Source organism: Symphodus melops (genome assembly GCF_947650265.1).
Source record: "Symphodus melops genome assembly, chromosome: 1".
NCBI lineage: Eukaryota > Metazoa > Chordata > Actinopteri > Labriformes > Labridae > Symphodus > Symphodus melops.
This window is the reverse complement of record NC_136691.1, coordinates 2,507,660-2,526,488: the sequence shown is the minus strand read 5'-3', so window position 1 is coordinate 2,526,488 and position 18,829 is coordinate 2,507,660. Positions and strand designations below refer to the sequence as shown.

The 18,829-nt window shown below is 40.9% G+C and overlaps 2 long non-coding RNA genes across 2 annotated transcripts; both read left to right on the top strand.

Moving 5' to 3' along the window:
• The first annotated feature begins 8,409 nt into the window (after positions 1–8,409).
• Positions 8,410–8,928, top strand: LOC306841922. The gene is made up of 3 exons (XR_013781629.1): positions 8,410–8,501; positions 8,593–8,621; positions 8,717–8,928. It is a non-coding gene; the product is annotated as an uncharacterized lncRNA (long non-coding RNA).
• Positions 8,929–13,050: 4,122 nt separating this feature from the next.
• On the top strand, positions 13,051–13,779 carry LOC306830003. Its single transcript, XR_013779921.1, has 3 exons — positions 13,051–13,243; positions 13,335–13,363; positions 13,459–13,779. It is a non-coding gene; the product is annotated as an uncharacterized lncRNA (long non-coding RNA).
• The last annotated feature ends 5,050 nt before the right edge of the window (positions 13,780–18,829 follow it).

Here is an 18,829-nt window from a genome sequence, read left to right as displayed (position 1 = left end):
TTGTTACCAAAGTGACATATGTGATAAACCTCTGGTTCCTGTTCTTCAGGTTGTTCTGGTTCTTCTGGTTTGGACTTGGTCATGTTGGCTCTGCGTGTGGCTGAACTCCTCCTGATCACTGTGATCGCTGTTCTTCTCTTCAGAGCTGGAGGTGAGAAACACTCACACCAACTTTTATTCACAGCGATCACCACCAACCTTAAAGTCAGAGCTGAAATGTTTCTGTGTGCTTTATTTTTCAGGGAACCAGAGACCACCTGATGACAACACTGTGAGCTGGAAATAAAGCCTCATATGAACCGTCTTCATGTCGAAAACAAACATTTCTGACCTCCATTTTAACTCTATGTTTTCGTGTTTTCACAGGTGTATGAAGATGTAGGTGAAGGCTCAGTGTACTATGAAAACGATGGAGAACCTTCTGCTTCTGTCAGACAATCAACAACTTCCACACAAACATTCACTCAGCACAGACATTAATCCACCACTTTCACACATTGCTATATCGAACTCTTGAGCTTAAAAACATGGATCCACATTTCATTTGAGGTCCTGAGTGAGGATTTGATTTAATGTGCTGAAATATGAAGTTGATATTTGTTACTGCTTCATTAAGCTAAATAATTAAACCGAGGCTTTTCATTGTTCAGTCTGTAATAATCATGTCTTTATTAAATCATATTAAAATGTCATCTGCATATAAAGAAACTTTAATCGTGTCATTCTACTTTGTGCTTTTTGTGACTCCTTTATTAAATCACAGATTCTTAATGAAAGTGAACATTTTCTCTCCTTCCTTTATTATAAACGACCGGCTCGGCCCCAAAAAGTGTGCTATTACTTTGTGGAAACCTCGGGCACACGGTTTGAACACAAATCGAGTTTAAGTGACAAAAATTTGGCCAAAATTTGCCCATTCAAAGTGGATGGCAAAATTCAAATCCTAGAGTGTAACTGCCAAAAATTTCAGTTTTGCAAACATATTTGTAAATCGCCCTCCAAAAGTCATTGTTCCTCGCATATACAATCAAAATACATAAGAAGAAAGCTCTGAGTGTCCTCTCACTCATAAAGCCAAAAAATAAAAAAATAAAATGTTTCAGTCTCCCAGGGGAGGCATTTGTTTGACAGTCACGCACCACATACACACACATTGGGCTCTCACTCTAACTCAGGGTTTCTAAACCTTTTTGACCTTGGGGCCCAACATTTTCAGGGCAAGGTAGTCTGAGGCCCAATCGAGTAAATGGTTCTGATTTAACTTTTGCGGTCATTTTTATTTAATAGCTATTTGTGTCACTATGTAGTAATAATGAAGACTGTTCTTAATTTGTATGTTTTTTAATCAATATATAACATATACATGGGCTAATTATGCATAAAACCTTGCACAAGTTAACAAGATCATGTAATTAATTTTGCTCATATAAAACCATGTTTAAGTGCTCGTTTGTCAAAAAAGTAACACAATATAAACTTAGCAATAAAAGCAATAAAGGTGCTCAATGAAGTTAGGTAGATTTGTTGAAATTAAAAAGAGCATTCTGTTTTGTATAGCGCTGCCCCCGTTGCTGTCATTATTTTTTCGTTTTAAGAACCTCTCCATTACGTTTCCATTCAGATTCAGACCCGGGGGGTGAAAACGCAAGCTTTTGAATTCGACCTCCACAGGGTGGAGTGAAACTGATACGGGGCGCGTATCGCAGCCATGTGAACGAAACGGAGCAAACTCTCTGGCTGCGATGACCTCATCACACCTCCCCCCATACATTTGGACATGCGCAGTAGTCGAGAACAAACATAAACAATGGCGGCGGCTATGTGCTTCAGCAGCTATTCGCGTTGTATAGTCTCTTAAAACAGAACCTTGATATGATACATTGTGTATGTCGCCGCCGAAAGAGCATCAAATACTTGCGGCAAACAGTTCAACCTTTACCCGAGCACAGGGCGACCATACGCAGCATTTGGGTAAGACTTGGGAGAACTAGCTGCCAGAGAGGATGTTGTGGAGAAAGTAGTTGTACTGGTGAGTGTCGCGTTGTAAAGTTCCACTGCCCACTACTGGCCGGGCGTGAGAACTACATCGTTTTCACTCAGGCAAGACTGCCGTGTAGACGGTCTGTACTTCCAATCTGGAGTGCGGTCGTTTCGATGCATTTCTGTCACAGCGTCTCCGTGTAAACGGGGCCTCAGGGTAGTCACCTAGCAGAGTTGAGACTTCTCCGTAGACGTTAAACTAAATATTCTTCTCCTTCTCGCCATGTAGGCCTACTTCTAACTGGCGCATTACTGCCTCTGGTGGTCGGAGAGTATATTGCAGGCCAACGATCACGGCCCTTACGGCCCACAGATGCAAACATATTATCCCCTCACGGCCCTGCAGGTGGCGCTCGCGGCCCTTCAAAGGTTAAGAAACCCTGCTCAAACTGACCTCTTATTCCCAGTTTCCACTCATGTTTTACAATCGCCACTGTGGTCCCAGTCTGAATGTTAGATAAAAATAAAATACATCGAAACGTGCGTCTATTTGTTTTGTAGCTCACAGTCCAAACGGAACGGTGATACCATTTTTAGTTTTTAAGATATTTGAGGTTTTGCGAGCAGTGGGAAGCCCATTCTGATACATTGATGGAATGTTCTGGCAGTTTGGCAGATCAAAGCTGAATGTCAACCAATCAGTGAGCAGCAGGTGTTCACAGTTAGAGTGATGACATTGTTTTAGCTGTTAGCTGACTACAGTTCAACACGCTTACTGCAGTCTCACACTCAAACACATACACAGACAAACGGCAACCACCCTCACAATTTCTGCAGGAATTCTCTAGCTATAATTATAATCTGATGAAGTTCATTTGTCTCTTGTTGTGTTTCTCTGGTAATATCTCCATCCTCACTTTGGACTCTACTTTTCTTATATCCAAACACTTCAAAGTATCTTTGGAGTAAAACACCATGTCCATTATCACAGATATTTGACCTGCTTTACTTTCTTTGACATTCAGATGTTTTCAAGTGGAAAACGTTGTTTTTATTTTGCAATAACTCAATAAATATTCATTCTTTTTTTTTTTTTTTTAATCTGTGTTTTTTACCTTCAGTTTTTTGAATTTAATTATCATCTTATGAAATGTTTGAAATGTTTTTAGTGTCTGTGTGAAGCACCTTGACTTCTCTGAAGTCTGAAATATGTTTTATAAATAAACTCGTCTAAAATATGAAAATGTTCATTTTAGTTTTCAATTGAATATGAAAAGAGAAGTTCACTTTCAAAAATAAGGAAATTTCTCAGTGACCCCAAACTTTTGAACGGTAGTGTATTTGATCTTTTTACCTGAAAAATGGTCAAATGAATGAAAGGACTCCAGACACGATGCTCCCTCTGTCAGCTTCATGCAGAATGAGGCTGAGAGCTCCCCCTTCAGGCCTCAACAGGTATAACCAGTCTATCACATACATTATCTTTTGATAGACATTACATGTAGATGACAGATTCATAAATCTTGGCAGACATATCTGCACATTTTAAAGGTTTTTGACAAAACATTTTTTTTTAAAGTGGTTTAAATCCTCCAAACTGAATCTGTTTTCAATCATTCACTGTCTTTATTTATTTCTGCATGAATTTATTACACGTAAACTACACTTAGGGAAAACTTTTATTTGGGCTTTTATGTGGAGGATTTTTAAGGATCCACACGTTTATGGAAAATTTGCAAAGAGGAAAAAAAAAAGCACTGCTGATGTGTGTCTTAGGACCAGAGGAAAGAAAGAAGCGAGTGGTGAGTGGTGTAACACCGTCTGTGAAGGCCGAGTCATTTCTGACCATTGAAGGAGTGAATGACACGATTTCATGGAGGGGAAAGGGAGCACACATTATCGGTGTCCTTGTGATTTAAGGGAGATTTTCCTGATTATGTTTGCTGCAGAGTGAGAGCTCGTCTCAGGTGTTTCTATTGTCAGGAGTTCGACATGCAGAGGAGTTTGAAGACGTGGGAGATGAGGAGGAAAAGTTTGTTTTTAGCCCTACTGCTGATGTAGATACTAACATTCTCACTAAACGACTTCCCCTTCACTTCTCAGAAAAGACTCAGGTATCAACACATCTCAGAGCACTAAAATAATCCGATCTCTGTCGTCTCAAACACGATGAACATTCAGAGCTGTATTCAGGAGAACGAGGAGATGACCAGTAGGAGTTTTTCTGTAATTTCTCCGGTTGCGAGATGAATAAAGGATTGATTGATTGATTGATTGATTTATTGATTGATTTGACCCTCCAAGTTTTGCTCGAGGACATACTAAACCTGACTATTATTGTTAATGAGTGTTGTTATGTTTTGCATCTCTCCGGGTGCAAACAACTTTTCCTGAGGGGGAAAATAAAGATACCTTTGACTTCTTTTTTTCCTATTTTTATATTAGAAATACCATCTAGGAGTGTTGCACTTGCACTTGACATGTACAGTGCCTTTCAAAAGTATTAATCCCCTTTGGCATTTTTTGTGTTTTGTTGCCTCACAACCTGGAATTAAAATGGATTGTTTGAGAGTTTGCATCATTTCATTTACAGAACATGCTTACAACTTTGAAGATGTGATTTTTAAAAAAAAAAATGTTTTTATTGAAAAGCAAACAACACGTCAAAATAACTGAAAACTTCAATGTGCATAATGATTCACCCCCCTGAAGTCAGTTCTTTGTGGAGCCACCTTTTGCAGCAATAACAGCTGCCAGTCGCTTTGGATAAGTCTCTTTAAGCTCGTCACATCGAGTCGCACAGATTGTTGTCCAGTCCTCAAGGCATGAACTGCTCCAGCTCCTTTAAATTGGACGATTCCGGTGACGATCTTCAAGTCTGACCACAGATTCTCAATCGGATGAAGGTCTGGCCTTTGATCAGGCCATTCCAACGCCTTCAAATGTTCCCCTTTAAACCACTCCAGTGTGGCTTTAGCAGTATGCTCAGGGTCACTGTCCTGCTGGAAGGTAAACCTCCATCCTATAGTCTCAAATCACTGGCAGACTGAAACAGGTTTTGCTCCAGAATGTCCCTGTATTTAGCAGCATCCATCTTTCCCTCTATTCTGACCAGTCTCCCAGTCCCTGCTGCTGAAAAACACCCCCCACAGCATGATGCTGCCACCACCATGTTTCACTGTGAGGACGGTGTTCTTGGGGTGATAAGCTTTGCAGACGTAGCGTTTTCCTTGGTGGCCAAAAAGTTGAATTTTAGCCTCATCAGACTCAAAGCACCTTGCTCCATACATTTGGGGAGTCTCCCATGTGCCTTTTGACAAAGTCAAAAACGTTCTTCTTTTCATCTTTTTTTTCTGGCCACTCTTCCATAAAGCCCAGCTCTGTGTAGTGTACGGCTTATTGTGATGTTATGGACAGACACTCCAGTCTCTGCTGTGGAACTCTGCAGCTCCTTTAGGGTTACCTTTGATCTCTGTGTTGCCTCTCTGATTAATGCCCTCCATGCTCGGTCTGTGAGCGTTGGTAGGTTTATTGGCAGGTTTGTTTTGGTCCCATGTTCTTTCCATTCGATAATGATGGATTGATTTGATGGGGTTCCGGGGATCATCAAAGACTTGAATATTTTTTTGTAACCCCATCCTGACTTGTACTTTTCAACAAAGTTGTCCCTGACTTGTTTGGAGAGCTCCTTGGTCTTCATGTTGTTGTTTGTTTGTTTTAGTTGTGCCTCTTGCTTAGTGGTGTTGTAGTCTCTGGGTCCTCTCAGAAAAGGTGTTCATATACTGTACTGACAGATCATGTGACACTGAGATTGCACACAGGTGGACTCAATTCCACTAATTATGTGACTCCTGATGGTAATTGGTTGCACCAGAACCTTTGGGGTGATTACTTATGCACTCACTAATTTGCACTTTTTCATTGAAGAAAATAAAGAAAAAAACATATTTTTCTCATTTTACTTCACCAACTTATACTATTTGGTGCAGATCAATCAAATAAAATTCAGGCTAAAAATATTAAATATACAGGTTGTAATTTAACAAAATATGTAAAAAGCAAAGGGGGATGAACACTTGTGCAATGCACTGTATCTGAACTCACAATCTTCACACATTTGACTTCCTCCGTCCTCTTCATTTATTGTTTCGTAACACGTCTCTGTAAAGACCGCACCACAGATCTGAACTTTAAAGTCCTCACACTCTGATGCGACCTCTGACATCTTTACTGATCGATGCAGCTCGTCTTCACGATCATCACTTTATGATAATTTATACATGGTACATCATGTTTTAATAATTATGAAAAATTTATAAAAATGAACATATAAGACCAGCTTTGAGTCCAAATGAGGAAGTGACATCATCCTATGAAAGGGAAGTAGATGCAGCGTCTCTGTAAAAAAGCACTACTGAAGAAAGTCAGACAGTTCGGAGCGTGACAACGGGAGGACAGAGACGCAGAATCAGGATGAACCAGCTCAAATGGATTAAAACTTCTTTACTTCTCACAGCGCTGCTTCAGTCTGCTGGTAAGAACATTTATATCACATATTGAACCTTTTTTAACATGATGGATTTAATGAACTCTGAGAAACCACAGATGAAGAATTACTCTCAAACTGATTGTAAATATAATCGACTTTTTCTTGATTGACTTTATTCTTTGTCTTTTTCTCAAATGTAGCAGCTGTAGTTTCGAGCGCCTCATTTAAAGTTGGAGAGGACGTCAAGTTGGGATGTGGTGGCGTGAGACCAGGTCAACAGAAGTGTGAAAATACGACTTGGGTCATCTATAGTTCGGGAGGCGAATTCGAGCTGGTGAAACGTGGTCAGGTTAGACTTAGAGCAGACAGACTGAGTCTCACAGAGGACTGTTCTCTGCTTATAAAGAAGATCACAGAGGAGGATGCTGGTGATTATAGATGTCGACAGGAACCACCCAGACTGAGTCGTTATCCTCCTTCTTCTATTCATGTCAATGTGATTAGAGGTGAGTTTTTACACCACAATGTTCTTCGTTCAGATGTTCTTGTTAAAAAATACACACACAAATATTAATCATTGTACTTAAATCTAAAAAACAAAAATAAGGTTCACAAACACATTTCTGATTTTCGAAGGATTATTTATTGTTTTATATATGTGTGATAAAAATCCACAAACAGATGATTGTTTTTATTTTCCATCAAAAACACATTTGGATCTTGTTACATTGATATAAACAGTTTTGTTTTGTGTGAACCTCGCTGCATATGTTTGCAGGATTTAAGACTCTCCAGCTGTGGATTGGTTCACATGTTTGTCAGCAGGAAGTTGTCTGTAGCCTATCAGAAGTCTCCATTCTATTCAGCCAATCACAGTAGTGCAGATTGAAGGGTGTGATTGGATGTAACCGGAGCAGACAGCTTCTGATTCACATCATCTTTATGCTTTTTTGACGAGTACTGTGATTGGACTACAGATAGATTAATTGTTTATCCTGGTAGGTATGTATCAATAGACATTCACCAACATCCTGATGACAGACTAGTGACCACTGTCACAAGTCAACATGGCCACGTGTCCATCCATGGTGCTTTCAGGCTTTCATTTCTCACAGTGTTTAGACTGTGTGTGTCCATTTTGGACTTTGAACAAATATCCCCAAATCCATCCAATCGATGGCGAGAGCAACACTGGACGAACACATTAGACAGGAAGATAGACTAAAGGAGTCACCACCGTTTGCATTCATCAGTTTGAACTTTGTGATTCTGCAAACTCTTACCTAGTGTTATACGAGGAGTGAATGTCTGTTTGTGACAAACTGAACATGTGTGAAGCACTTTGAAATGCCTGGAGTCTAAAAGATGTGATGTTCATCAACTTATCTTGATAAAATTATGAAAGTATTTCTTTTTGATTTGAAGTTTGAATTTGATGTCATTTCACATTTTGTGCTGAACTGTTTGTTATGTTGTGTTTATGTCTTCTTCAGATACAGCTGGAAACGGACCAGGAGGACCGCTGACGCCACCAAGACCACAAAGACCACCCCCAACATGGCCACCACCACCACCACCAACAGCAACATCCAACATCCTAAAAGAAGGAACCTCCGTGACGCTGTCGATGATCCCTGATGCAACAGTTCAACATGGCGGTGAGTCAGCGTTTTTAAATGTCTGAATTTCTAAAATTGGCACAAAGACAAAACATGGAGGCAGTGTACCAATAAGAAACTCTTTGACCACACCTCCCATCATACTGCCTATCAGCCTATTGTTAAAATCTATATAAATGAGTGTTCCCCCCTCCGTTGTTCAAAAATGATCACCTGAAGAAGAGCTCAGAGAGAAATGTTGTGATTTCAATGGAATAAAATCAAAATCTGTGATCTAATTTAAATATGAACTTCGCCCACCTCTGGTTCCTGTTCTTCAGGTTGTTCTGGCCTGGACTTGGTCATGTTGGCTCTGCGTGTGGCTGAACTCCTCCTGATCACTGTGATCACTGTTCTTCTCTTCAGAGCTCGAGGTGAGAAACACTCAGACCAACTTTTATTCACAGCGATCACCACCAACCTTAAAGTCACAGCTGAAATGTTTCTGTGTGCTTTATTTTTCAGGGAACCAGAGACCACCTGATGACAACACTGTGAGCTGGAAATAAAGCCTCATATGAACCATCTTCATGTAGATAACAAACATTTCTGACCTCCATTTTAACTCTATGTTTTCATGTTTTCACAGGAGTATGATGATGTAGGTGAAGCCTCAGTGTACTATGAAAATGATGGAGAACCTTCTGCTTCTGTCAGACTCCGCTGATCAACAACTTCCACACAAACATCCACTCAGCACACACATTAATCCACCGCTTTCACACATTTCTATATCGTACTCTTGAGCTTAAAAACATGGATCCACGTTTCATTTGAGATCGTGAGTGAGGATTTGATTTAATGTGCTGAAATATGAAGTTGATATTTTTTACTGCTTCATTAAGCTAAATAATTAAACCAAGGCTTTTCACTGTTCATTCTGTCATAATCATGTCTTTATTGAATAATATTAAAATGTCATCTGCATATAAAGAAACTTTAATCGCTTCATTCTACTTTGTGCTTTTTGTGACTCCTTTATTAAATCACAGAGTCTTCATGAAAGTGAACATTTTCTCTCTTTCCTTTATTTTTGGGGTATCCGTCATTCTTGAGTTAATTCTCCCTCTATAGGGTTAAAAAGCTGTTTTCTAACCGGAGAACTAGAATGAGTCCAAATACAGAGAAATGAGTCTAAGGGTGTGGTCACACTGGCAAACCTTACTGTGCCCAAGCACGCTTCAACCCTGAGTTGTGTTTGAGTACGGCACGTTAAAGATGGCTGCTGTGATCATGCTCCAATATGTCATTTAACTGATGAGGTTGTGACGGCTGATAGTCAGAGGCAGGGTGAGAAGAATCTTTGGGAGTAATTACACGCTTTGGCATGATACCAGGTTGGTTGAGCATACGCATGGTGTTGGACACAAAGTAAAAAAATAAAGAAAATGCACATGAAACCTCCTGAGGCAACGAAGGGGGAAGCAGTGCTTCACCAACACTGTTTACAGTGGAGGTGGGGAGCTGCTGACCTCAACTGGGGATGTAGTCGGGGGTGGAAGGAATGCTTCCAGGATCTCCTCAATCACACCGTCACGTCTTCCACTGAGGAGGCAGAGGCCGAGTTCTCAGAGATAGACTCGTCCATCACACAAGCCGAAGTCACCGAGGTGGTTTGCAAGCTCCTTGGTGGCAAGGCACCGGGGGTGGATGAGATCTGCCCGTAAGTCTCTGGATGCGCAGGGGCTGTCATGGTTGACACATCTCTGTAACATCACCTGGAGGTCGGGGACAGTGCCTCTGGACTGGCAGACCGGGGTGGTGGTCTCTCTTTTCAAGAAGGAGGATTGGAGGGTGTATTCCAACTACCGGGGAATCACACTCCTCAGCCTCCCTGGGAAAGTCTATTCCAGGGTACTGGAGAGGAGGATCCGGCTGTTAGTCGAACCTTGGATCCAAGACGAACAATGCGGTTTTTCGTCCTGGCCTTGCAACACTGGACCAGCTCTATACTCTCCAGTGTGTGTTTGAGGGTTCATGGGAGTTAGCCCAACCAGTCAACATGTGCTTTATGGATCTGGAGAAGGCGTTTGACCGTGTTCCTCTTGGCGTCCTGTGGGGCTTGCTCCAAGAGTATGGGTCCGGTTCTTGTACGACCGGAGCAGGAGTCTAGCTCGATTTGTTGGCAGTAAGTCGGACCTATTCCTGGTGCGCGTTGGCCTCCGGCAGGGCTGCCCTTTGTCACCGGTTCTGTTCATTACTTTTATGCACAGAATTTCTAGGTGCAGCCAGGGGCCTGAGGGGGTCCAGTTCGGGTACCACAGGGTGTCGTCTCTGCATTTTGCGGATGATGTGGTCTTGTTGCCTCCATCAAACCCGGACTTTCTGCATGCACTGGGGCGGTTCGCTACCGAGTGTGAGGCGGCTGGGATGAGGATCAGCACCACTAAATCTGAAGCCATGGTTCTCGACCGGAAAAAGGTGGCTTGCCCTCTCCGGGTCGGTGGGGAATGTTTGCCCCAGGTGGAGGAGTCTCGGGGTCTTGTTCACGAGTGGGGGCCACCTAGGAGGAGCTCGGAGTAGAGCCGCTACTCCTTCACATCGAGAGGAGTCAGTTGAGGTAGTTCGGGCATCTATTCCTGATGCCCCCTGGACGTCTCCGTAAGGAAGTGTTCCGGGCATGTCCCTCCGGGAGGAGGCCTCGGGGTCGACCCAGGACACTTTTTCATGACGTTACTGTGGACAGAGGAAGAAAGGCTGGGATGACATTTACTGTCAGACAGAGACTCTGTTTTCTGCTTTGGCTATGTCCCAAAGTAGACTGTGTTCAACATATCTTTTTTAAGCTCTTTAAAGTTCAAATGTTTGCTCCAACTCGCCTCACCAACCAAAAACCATTGACTGTAAATATCCAAAACACCTTCACGTGGTTAGGATGTTTTTTACCGGGGCTAACGGCTGATCATGATACACAGATTCTCACAAAATAAATGAAGTGTTAAGACATCTCTGACCACTAAAATAATGTGATCTCTGTTGACTCAAACTCGACGGACATTCAGGACCTTATTTACTAAGATACAGAGTAAAGAGTGTTAAATTACATATTCACTCGAAAATGTCCTTGTTTGGTCGGTGGGTGATTTGCAGGTGATCAAATAAGAATGTGACGGATAGCAGTTGGAAACCTTGTGGAGGAGGTGGTTTTCAACTCTTACTTGTTTTTGTCAGAATGACGACAAGAGCAGAATTTTGTCAACTTTTAGCTGTCAGACGTTATTAATAAACCTGACTCTTTTTCATCAGAAAAACCATCTAAAGAGGAGTGTTGCACTTTTTTTAGACATTTATCTCAAAATCTTCACACCTTTGACTTCCTCCGTCCTCTTCATTTAGTTATGTCGTAACACGTCTCTGTAAAGACCGCACCAAAGATCTGAACTTTAAAGTCCTCATACTCTGCTGCGACCTCTGACATCTTTACTGATCGATGCAGCTCGTCTTCACGATCATCACTTTATGATCATTTATACATGGTACATCATGTTTTAATAACTATGAAAAATGTATAGAAATGAACATATAAGGCCAGCTTTGAGTCCAAATGAGGAAGTGACATCATCCTATGAAAGGGAAGTAGATGCAGCGTCTCTGTAAAAAAGCACTACTGAAGAAAGTCAGACAGTTCGGAGCGTGACAACGGGAGGACAGAGACGCAGAATCAGGATGAACCAGCTCAAATGGATTCAAACTTCTTTACTTCTCACAGCGCTGCTTCAGTCTGCTGGTAAGAACATTTATATCACATATTGAACCTTTTTTTAACATGATGGATTTAATGAACTCTGAGAAACCACAGATGAAGAATTACTCTCAAACTGATTGTCAATATAATCAACTTTTTCTTGATTGACTTTATTCTTTGTCATTTTGTCAACAGCAACAGCTCAATTTAAAGTAGCCATATTCAGAGTTGGAGAGGACGCCACGCTGCCTTGTGAAGCTGTGATACCAGATCAACAGAAGTGTGAATATACGACTTGGTTCTTTACTTCAAAAATCACAGTCGAGCTGGTTACAAGTGGTCGGGTTAGAAACTCTGACATTCGATCAGACAGACTGAGAGTTACAGAGGACTGTTCTCTGGTTATAAAGAAGATCACAGAGAAGGATGCTGGACTTTATGACTGTCGACAGTACAAAGGAAAAACTGTAGTAAAGACAAACGAGGACTCCAGAGTTCGTCTATTTGTTACAGAGAGTAAGTATTTCAATCATGATCTTTTCTAATTCAAACAATAAACTGAAACATTAGAATAATTATAAAGACTCTGATGAAGTTCATTTGTCTCTTGTTGTGTTTCTCTGATAATTTCTCCATCCTCACTTTGGACTGAAAATATTTAAACTTTTTCTGGGTTATGAAGTTTCATTTTTATATTAAAACACAAGTTTTGTGCTGAACAGTTTGTTGAGTTGTGTTTATCTCAACTTCAGGTGAGGTCACAAGACCACCAACAAGACCACCAACAAGACCTGTAAACAAAGTGACTTTAGGAACCATCAGTTCAACGACTGCAGACAAAGTTGCTCTGAATGAACGAGGTAGAGTCTCCTGATGTCTTCTCCTCTCTCTGTTTGATGCTGATTCAGGACAGAAGTCTGCAGCCAACATGCTTGTTGGACGCATTGATCCATATCTGATCCCTTCAGTCCCACAGTAACTGAACCACCACAGTGACAGCAGTGTCTCCGTGTAGACTCAGTGATGGAAAACAACGACACCTCTGTGTCTTTGAATGTCTCGTTTCACTTTAACAAACTCCCAGACGGCTCAGATGACGAGTCTAAAGTAAAATCCACCGGTTTGAAATGTGACTAATCCTGATAACCTGAATGTAACAGTTTTACAGCACTCGATGCTAAATACAGTCGTGTAATGTTAAGTTTTATGAATTCATCATGGCCTCTCAAGAACTCGAATTTATTGTCAGTGGAAATTTTGTATGTTTTTTGGAAAATCCATTTTCACCAATGTTAAGTATGTGATGAACCTCTGGTTCCTGTTCTTCAGGTTGTTCTGGTTGTTCTGGTCTGGACTTGGTCATGTTGGCTCTGCGTGTGGCTGAACTCCTCCTGATCACTGTGATCACTGTTCTTCTCTTCAGAGCTCGAGGTGAGAAACACTCACACCAACTTTTATTCACAGCGATCACCACCAACCTTAAAGTCAGAGCTGAAATGTTTCTGTGTGCTTTATTTTTCAGGGAACCAGAGACCACCTGATGACAACACTGTGAGCTGGAAATAAAGCCTCATATGAACCGTCTTCATGTAGAAAACAAATATTTCTGACCTCCATTTTAACTCTATGTTTTCATGTTTTCACAGGAGTATGATGATGTAGGTGAAGCCTCAGTGTACTATGAAAATGATGGAGAACCTTCTGCTTCTGTCAGACTCCGCTGATCAACAACTTCCACACAAACATCCACTCAGCACACACATTAATCCACCGCTTTCACGCTTTCAAGTAATCAAAGAATTCAGGTGTGCAGCAGGTGAAGGAGGAGGGACAATCAAAGAGAGAGAGAGAGAGAGAGAGAGAGAGAGAGAGAGAGAGAGAGAGAGAGAGAGAGAGAGAGAGAGAGAGAGAGAGAGGAGAGAGAGAGAGAGAGAGAGAGAGAGAGAGGGAGAGAGAGAGAGAGAGAGAGAGAGCATCGCCTTTGTAAATCTTCAGTTTTTGTCAAATAGACAGAAACAATGTTTTGTAGATAGCTTCATTTTTATAAAGTTTTCATATTTTTCAGTGCCTTTAAATGTTATTATGACCAAAATATAATCTGTCTGTCAAATTAACTTTCATGTCTTATTGTTGCTTCAATATATTTGATTGGATGTGTATGTTTTACTTAAAGGAGATCTATTATCCTGACTTTCACCATTAATCATGTCAGTCTGGGACACCTGTTGAGCAGCACTGTGAGAGGTGGAGCTCAAAAAACCTCCTTTATGTCAGTAAAAATCCCTCATATCAGCCTCTGTGTGAAACGGTTTCAGCTGCTGTCTCTTTAAGAACTCCCCTCCCCACATGTGCCCCCTTTTCTCTGATTGGTCAGCTTTTTGGAAGCTTTCTGAGGGCAGAACCAATGAGCTTCAAAGTGGGCGTGTCCTGAACAGAGCTGGCAGGATGGGCATGTCCTTCAGCTTTGCTCCTTGTTTGACTTTAAAACATCGACTGAAGTCTCACAACGTCTCGTTCAGAGCAGCAGGAAACCACGTCTGGGGATTACACCAACATCTGAGTATCTTGTGTTTAAAAACACTTTGACCAGGTTTAGTATGGACATCCAACATGGTAACATGATATGTATGAATTTAAATATGGATCAGCATTATAGATCTCTTTTAATGTGTTTCAGTCTGTAATAATCATGTCTTTATTAAATCATATTAAAATGTCATCTGCATATAAAGAACATTTTCTCTCCTCCCTTTATTTTTTGGGGTATCTGTCATTCTGAAGTTTTAATATATAATATAATTGATATTTTCAAAATAATCCATATAGTCACTGTGTTTCTTTATTTTAACATTTCTTTTCACAGGCAAATATTAACCATAACAGGTAAGTACAATAAAATAAACTGTGTCGAAAATCCAAACAAATATATCCTGACTCCCACTTCGCTTCACATTTCTTTCTTTAATTTATCGTTCTTCTGTTGAACAATTTGTTCGTAACATAAAAAGTATTTGCTCACTGACACGATTAAACTCAACCATGACTATTCTTGTAAAACACTTTTCAAATTCTTCATCTTAATATGCACACACATCCAGACATGTACACGCGCTCACGCCAACATGACATACAAGAGCTGACCTGGAAGTTTCAAACTTTCTTTAGGTTTCTAAAAATAAACAAAAAAAATTCTCTAGAAACATATTTTGTAGAGAAGCAGATATATATTTTATCCTTTTACCTGAAAAATGGTCAAATGAATGAAAGGACTCCAGACACGATGCTCCCTCCGTCAGCTTCATGCAGAATGAGGCTGAGAGCTCCCCCTTCAGGTCTCAACAGGTATAACCAGTCAATCACATACATTATCTTTTGATAGACATTACATGTAGATGACAGATTCATAAATATTGGCAGACATATCTGCACATTTTAAAGGTTTTTGACAAAAATGTATTTTTAAAATGTTTTAAATCCTCCAGACTGAATCTGTTTTCAATCACTCGATGTCTTTATATATTTCTGCATGAATTTATTTCCTTACACTTATAGATAGATGGATAGATAGATAGATACTTTATTGATCCCGAGGGAAATTCAGGGAGCAGCTGAAACTCCCCGTTCGAAGGATGAGAGCTGCAGCTGTACAGAACACAGATCCATCAGGTTGGATTGAAACTCTCCTATGAGTTTGCTCGCCCACTTGATCAATTTCATCGAGAGTGTTTTTGTTTTTGAGAGTCATGTTTCCAAAAACCCTGAAACACGAGAAAAAGACAGGACTGATTGAATAACTGCTGTGTAAAAACTAAATCATCAGGGGTTTGTCGACATGAAATCTGTAAAGTTTCCTCAGACAAAACAAACATTGATTCCTCTTCTTGCAGACAGTTTTTCTCAAAGGTCAGTTTTGAATCAATCAACTTACTCATGCAAGCATCTTAATAAACGATCTATATTCCTTTCTTATTAAACTGCCTGAGTGGCCTTAACAACATCCACTTACTTACATTACCAAGTGAAAATGAATAGAATAGAATGCCTTTGTTGTCATTATACAGATTGAACACAGATTACTTGGCTTCACCTGAAAGTGCGCACAGTTAAAAACAGAATATAAAAAGTGACTCTAGTTAAGGTAAGCTGGGATATACGTGGTACTGTAGGACTCATAATACATTACAATGGATGAAAACTTCTATCTGTGAGCGGACTTCTATCTGTGCTTGTCCTGTTAGATCTTAGTGCTGCTTTTGACACAATTGACCATCAGATTCTGTTACAGAGACTAGAACAATTGCTTGGAGCTACAGGGACTGCTTTGAGTTGGTTTAGATCCTATTTATCAGACAGATCTCAGTTTGTGCATGTTCATGATGAGTCCTCTATGTACACCAAAGTTAGCCATGGAGTGCCTCAAGGATCAGTGCTTGGTCCGATTCTATGTACATTATATATGCTTCCTCTAGGTAGTATTACGAGAAAACACTCCATAAACTTTCATTGCTATGCAGACGATACTCAGCTCTACATATCAATGAAGCCAGAAGACACCAACCAGCTTCGTAAACTAGAAGCCTGCCTCAAGGACATCAAGACCTGGATGACCAGAAACTTCTTACTGCTCAACTCAGACAAGACTGAAGTTATAGTGATTGGACCTAAGAACCTTAGAGAGACTTTCTCTGCCGATATGACGGCCCTTAGTAGTATTAGCGTAGTCTCTAGTACCACTGTTAGGAACCTAGGAGTTCTGTTTGATCAGGATATGTCCTTTGATTCATACATTAAACAAATTTCAAGGACAGCTTATTTTCACCTTCGTAATATCTCTAAGATCAGGCAGATCCTGTCACAAAATGATACTGAAAAATTAGTTCATGCATTTGTTACCTCCAGGTTGGATTACTGTAATTCTATTTTAGCAGGGTGCTATGGTAAATCTCTAAAGACCCTTCAACTCGTCCAAAACGCTGCAGCTCGTGTTCTGACTAGAACGAGGAAAAGGGACCACATGACTCCTGTATTGGCTTCTCTCCATTGGCTCCCTATAAAATCTAGAATAGAATTTAAAATCCTTCTGCTCACTTACAAAGCTGTTAACGGTCAGGCACCATCCTATCTTAAAGAGTTAATTGTACCGTACTATCTGACAAGAACATTACGTTCCCAGAATGCAGGCCTGCTTGTGGTGCCTATAGTCTCTAAAAGTACTATGGGAGGTAGAGCCTTTAGTTATCAGGCACCGCTCCTTTGGAATCGTCTACCAGTCGGGGTCCGTGAGGCAGACACACAAGGTACTTTTAAGAATAGACTTAAAACTTTTCTTTTTGATAAATCTTATAGTTAGGGCTGGCTTAGGACCAGCTCATAGTTATGCTGCTATAGGCCTAGACTACCGGGGGAACTGGCACCAGGATCTCTTATCTCTCTCTCTCTCTTTCTCTCCCAGCTTTCATATCTTATTACTGCTTGTCACCATCTTTATATTCTAACCTCTCCCTTTTCTGGGAGCTCCTGAGTTCTCTTAGGTTCCTTGGGACTGTTGGTGAGGATGGCCTGCCCAAACATTGACGCTATATAAATAAACATTGATTGATTGATTGATTGATTGAGAAGAGGAGTGGGTTTCAGCCGGGGCCTGGACTCTGCCGAGCTGGAAGGAGGTGACTGGGGTGGAGGAGGGTTGCGGCGTATGCCTGCAGCTACAGGATGACTGGAAGAGAGAGAGTTTTTAAACTATTGACAGCAAGCCATTGATTGGTAGAGAAAGTTCGTGGCAGTGTCTGGTTGGTTAATTCCAGGATGATACATGCCCATGATCAGCTGCTTACCAGCGAGAGATACAGGTAGTAGTAGGGGGTATGGTTTAAGAATAAATGAAGAGGTGAATGAATGAAAGAAAAACACCAGTCTTCCTGTCTGAACTTACGCTGAGCTCCATTTCTGAGCTGGATAATGTTTAGGTTAGGAGTGTTGTCGTGAAACAGGCGTCAGTCAGGACGCTCTTTAATGATCAAATGTTTGCTGCAGCTCGTCTCACTCACGGAAAACAAATGACCTCACCAACTAACTTCCCCTTCACTTCTCAGAAAAGAATTAGGTGTCAACACATCTCCCACCACTAAAATGACACCTGCGCTCTGTTATCATGACAGACATTCAGACGCCCTCTCTTTGTTGTTCTCTTCTTGCTGTTACACCATCTGAATGTTTATCTGAAACCATCACATTTGACTTCCTCTCCTAAGAGCAGCCTCGACCATCAATGTGGGAACGTGTGGGTTTTACCTGCGGTGTGAAAAAGCTTTCAGTAGAAATGTACAAGCTCAAGTCCATTTACTTTTAATGTTTAAGACAGACTTTTCTCCCCTTCATTCGACCGCCTCAGAAATAAACACAAGAGACTTTTTTATCCTCTTCAAACCCTGATGACAGTTTAACAGGATTTTACAACTTTGATGCATTCATAGAAATGAACGCTTGAAGCAGGATTTGAGTCCAAATGAGGAAGTGACATCATCCTATGAAAGGGAAGTAGATGCAGCGTCTGTCTAAAAAAGCACTACTGAAGAAAGTCAGACAGTTCGGAGCGTGACAACGGGAGGACAGAGACGCAGAATCAGGATGAACCAGCTCAAATGGATTCAAACTTCTTTACTTCTCACAGCGCTGCTTCAGTTTGCTGGTAAGAACATTTATATCACATATTGAACCTTTTTTTAACATGATGGATTTAATGAACTCTGAGAAACCACAGATGAAGAATTACTTTCAAACTGATTGTCAATATAATCGACTTTTTCTTGATTGACTTTCTTCTTTGTCATTTTGTCAAAAGCAGCAGCTCAATTTAAAGACGTCACATTCAGAGTTGGAGAGGACGCCACGCTGCCTTGTGAAGCTGTGATACAAGATCAACAGAAGTGTGAATATACGACTTGGATCTTTGAACTAAGAAACCCAGCAGTAGAGCTGGTTGCATTTGGTCAGGTTAGAAACTCGTCTGACGTTCGA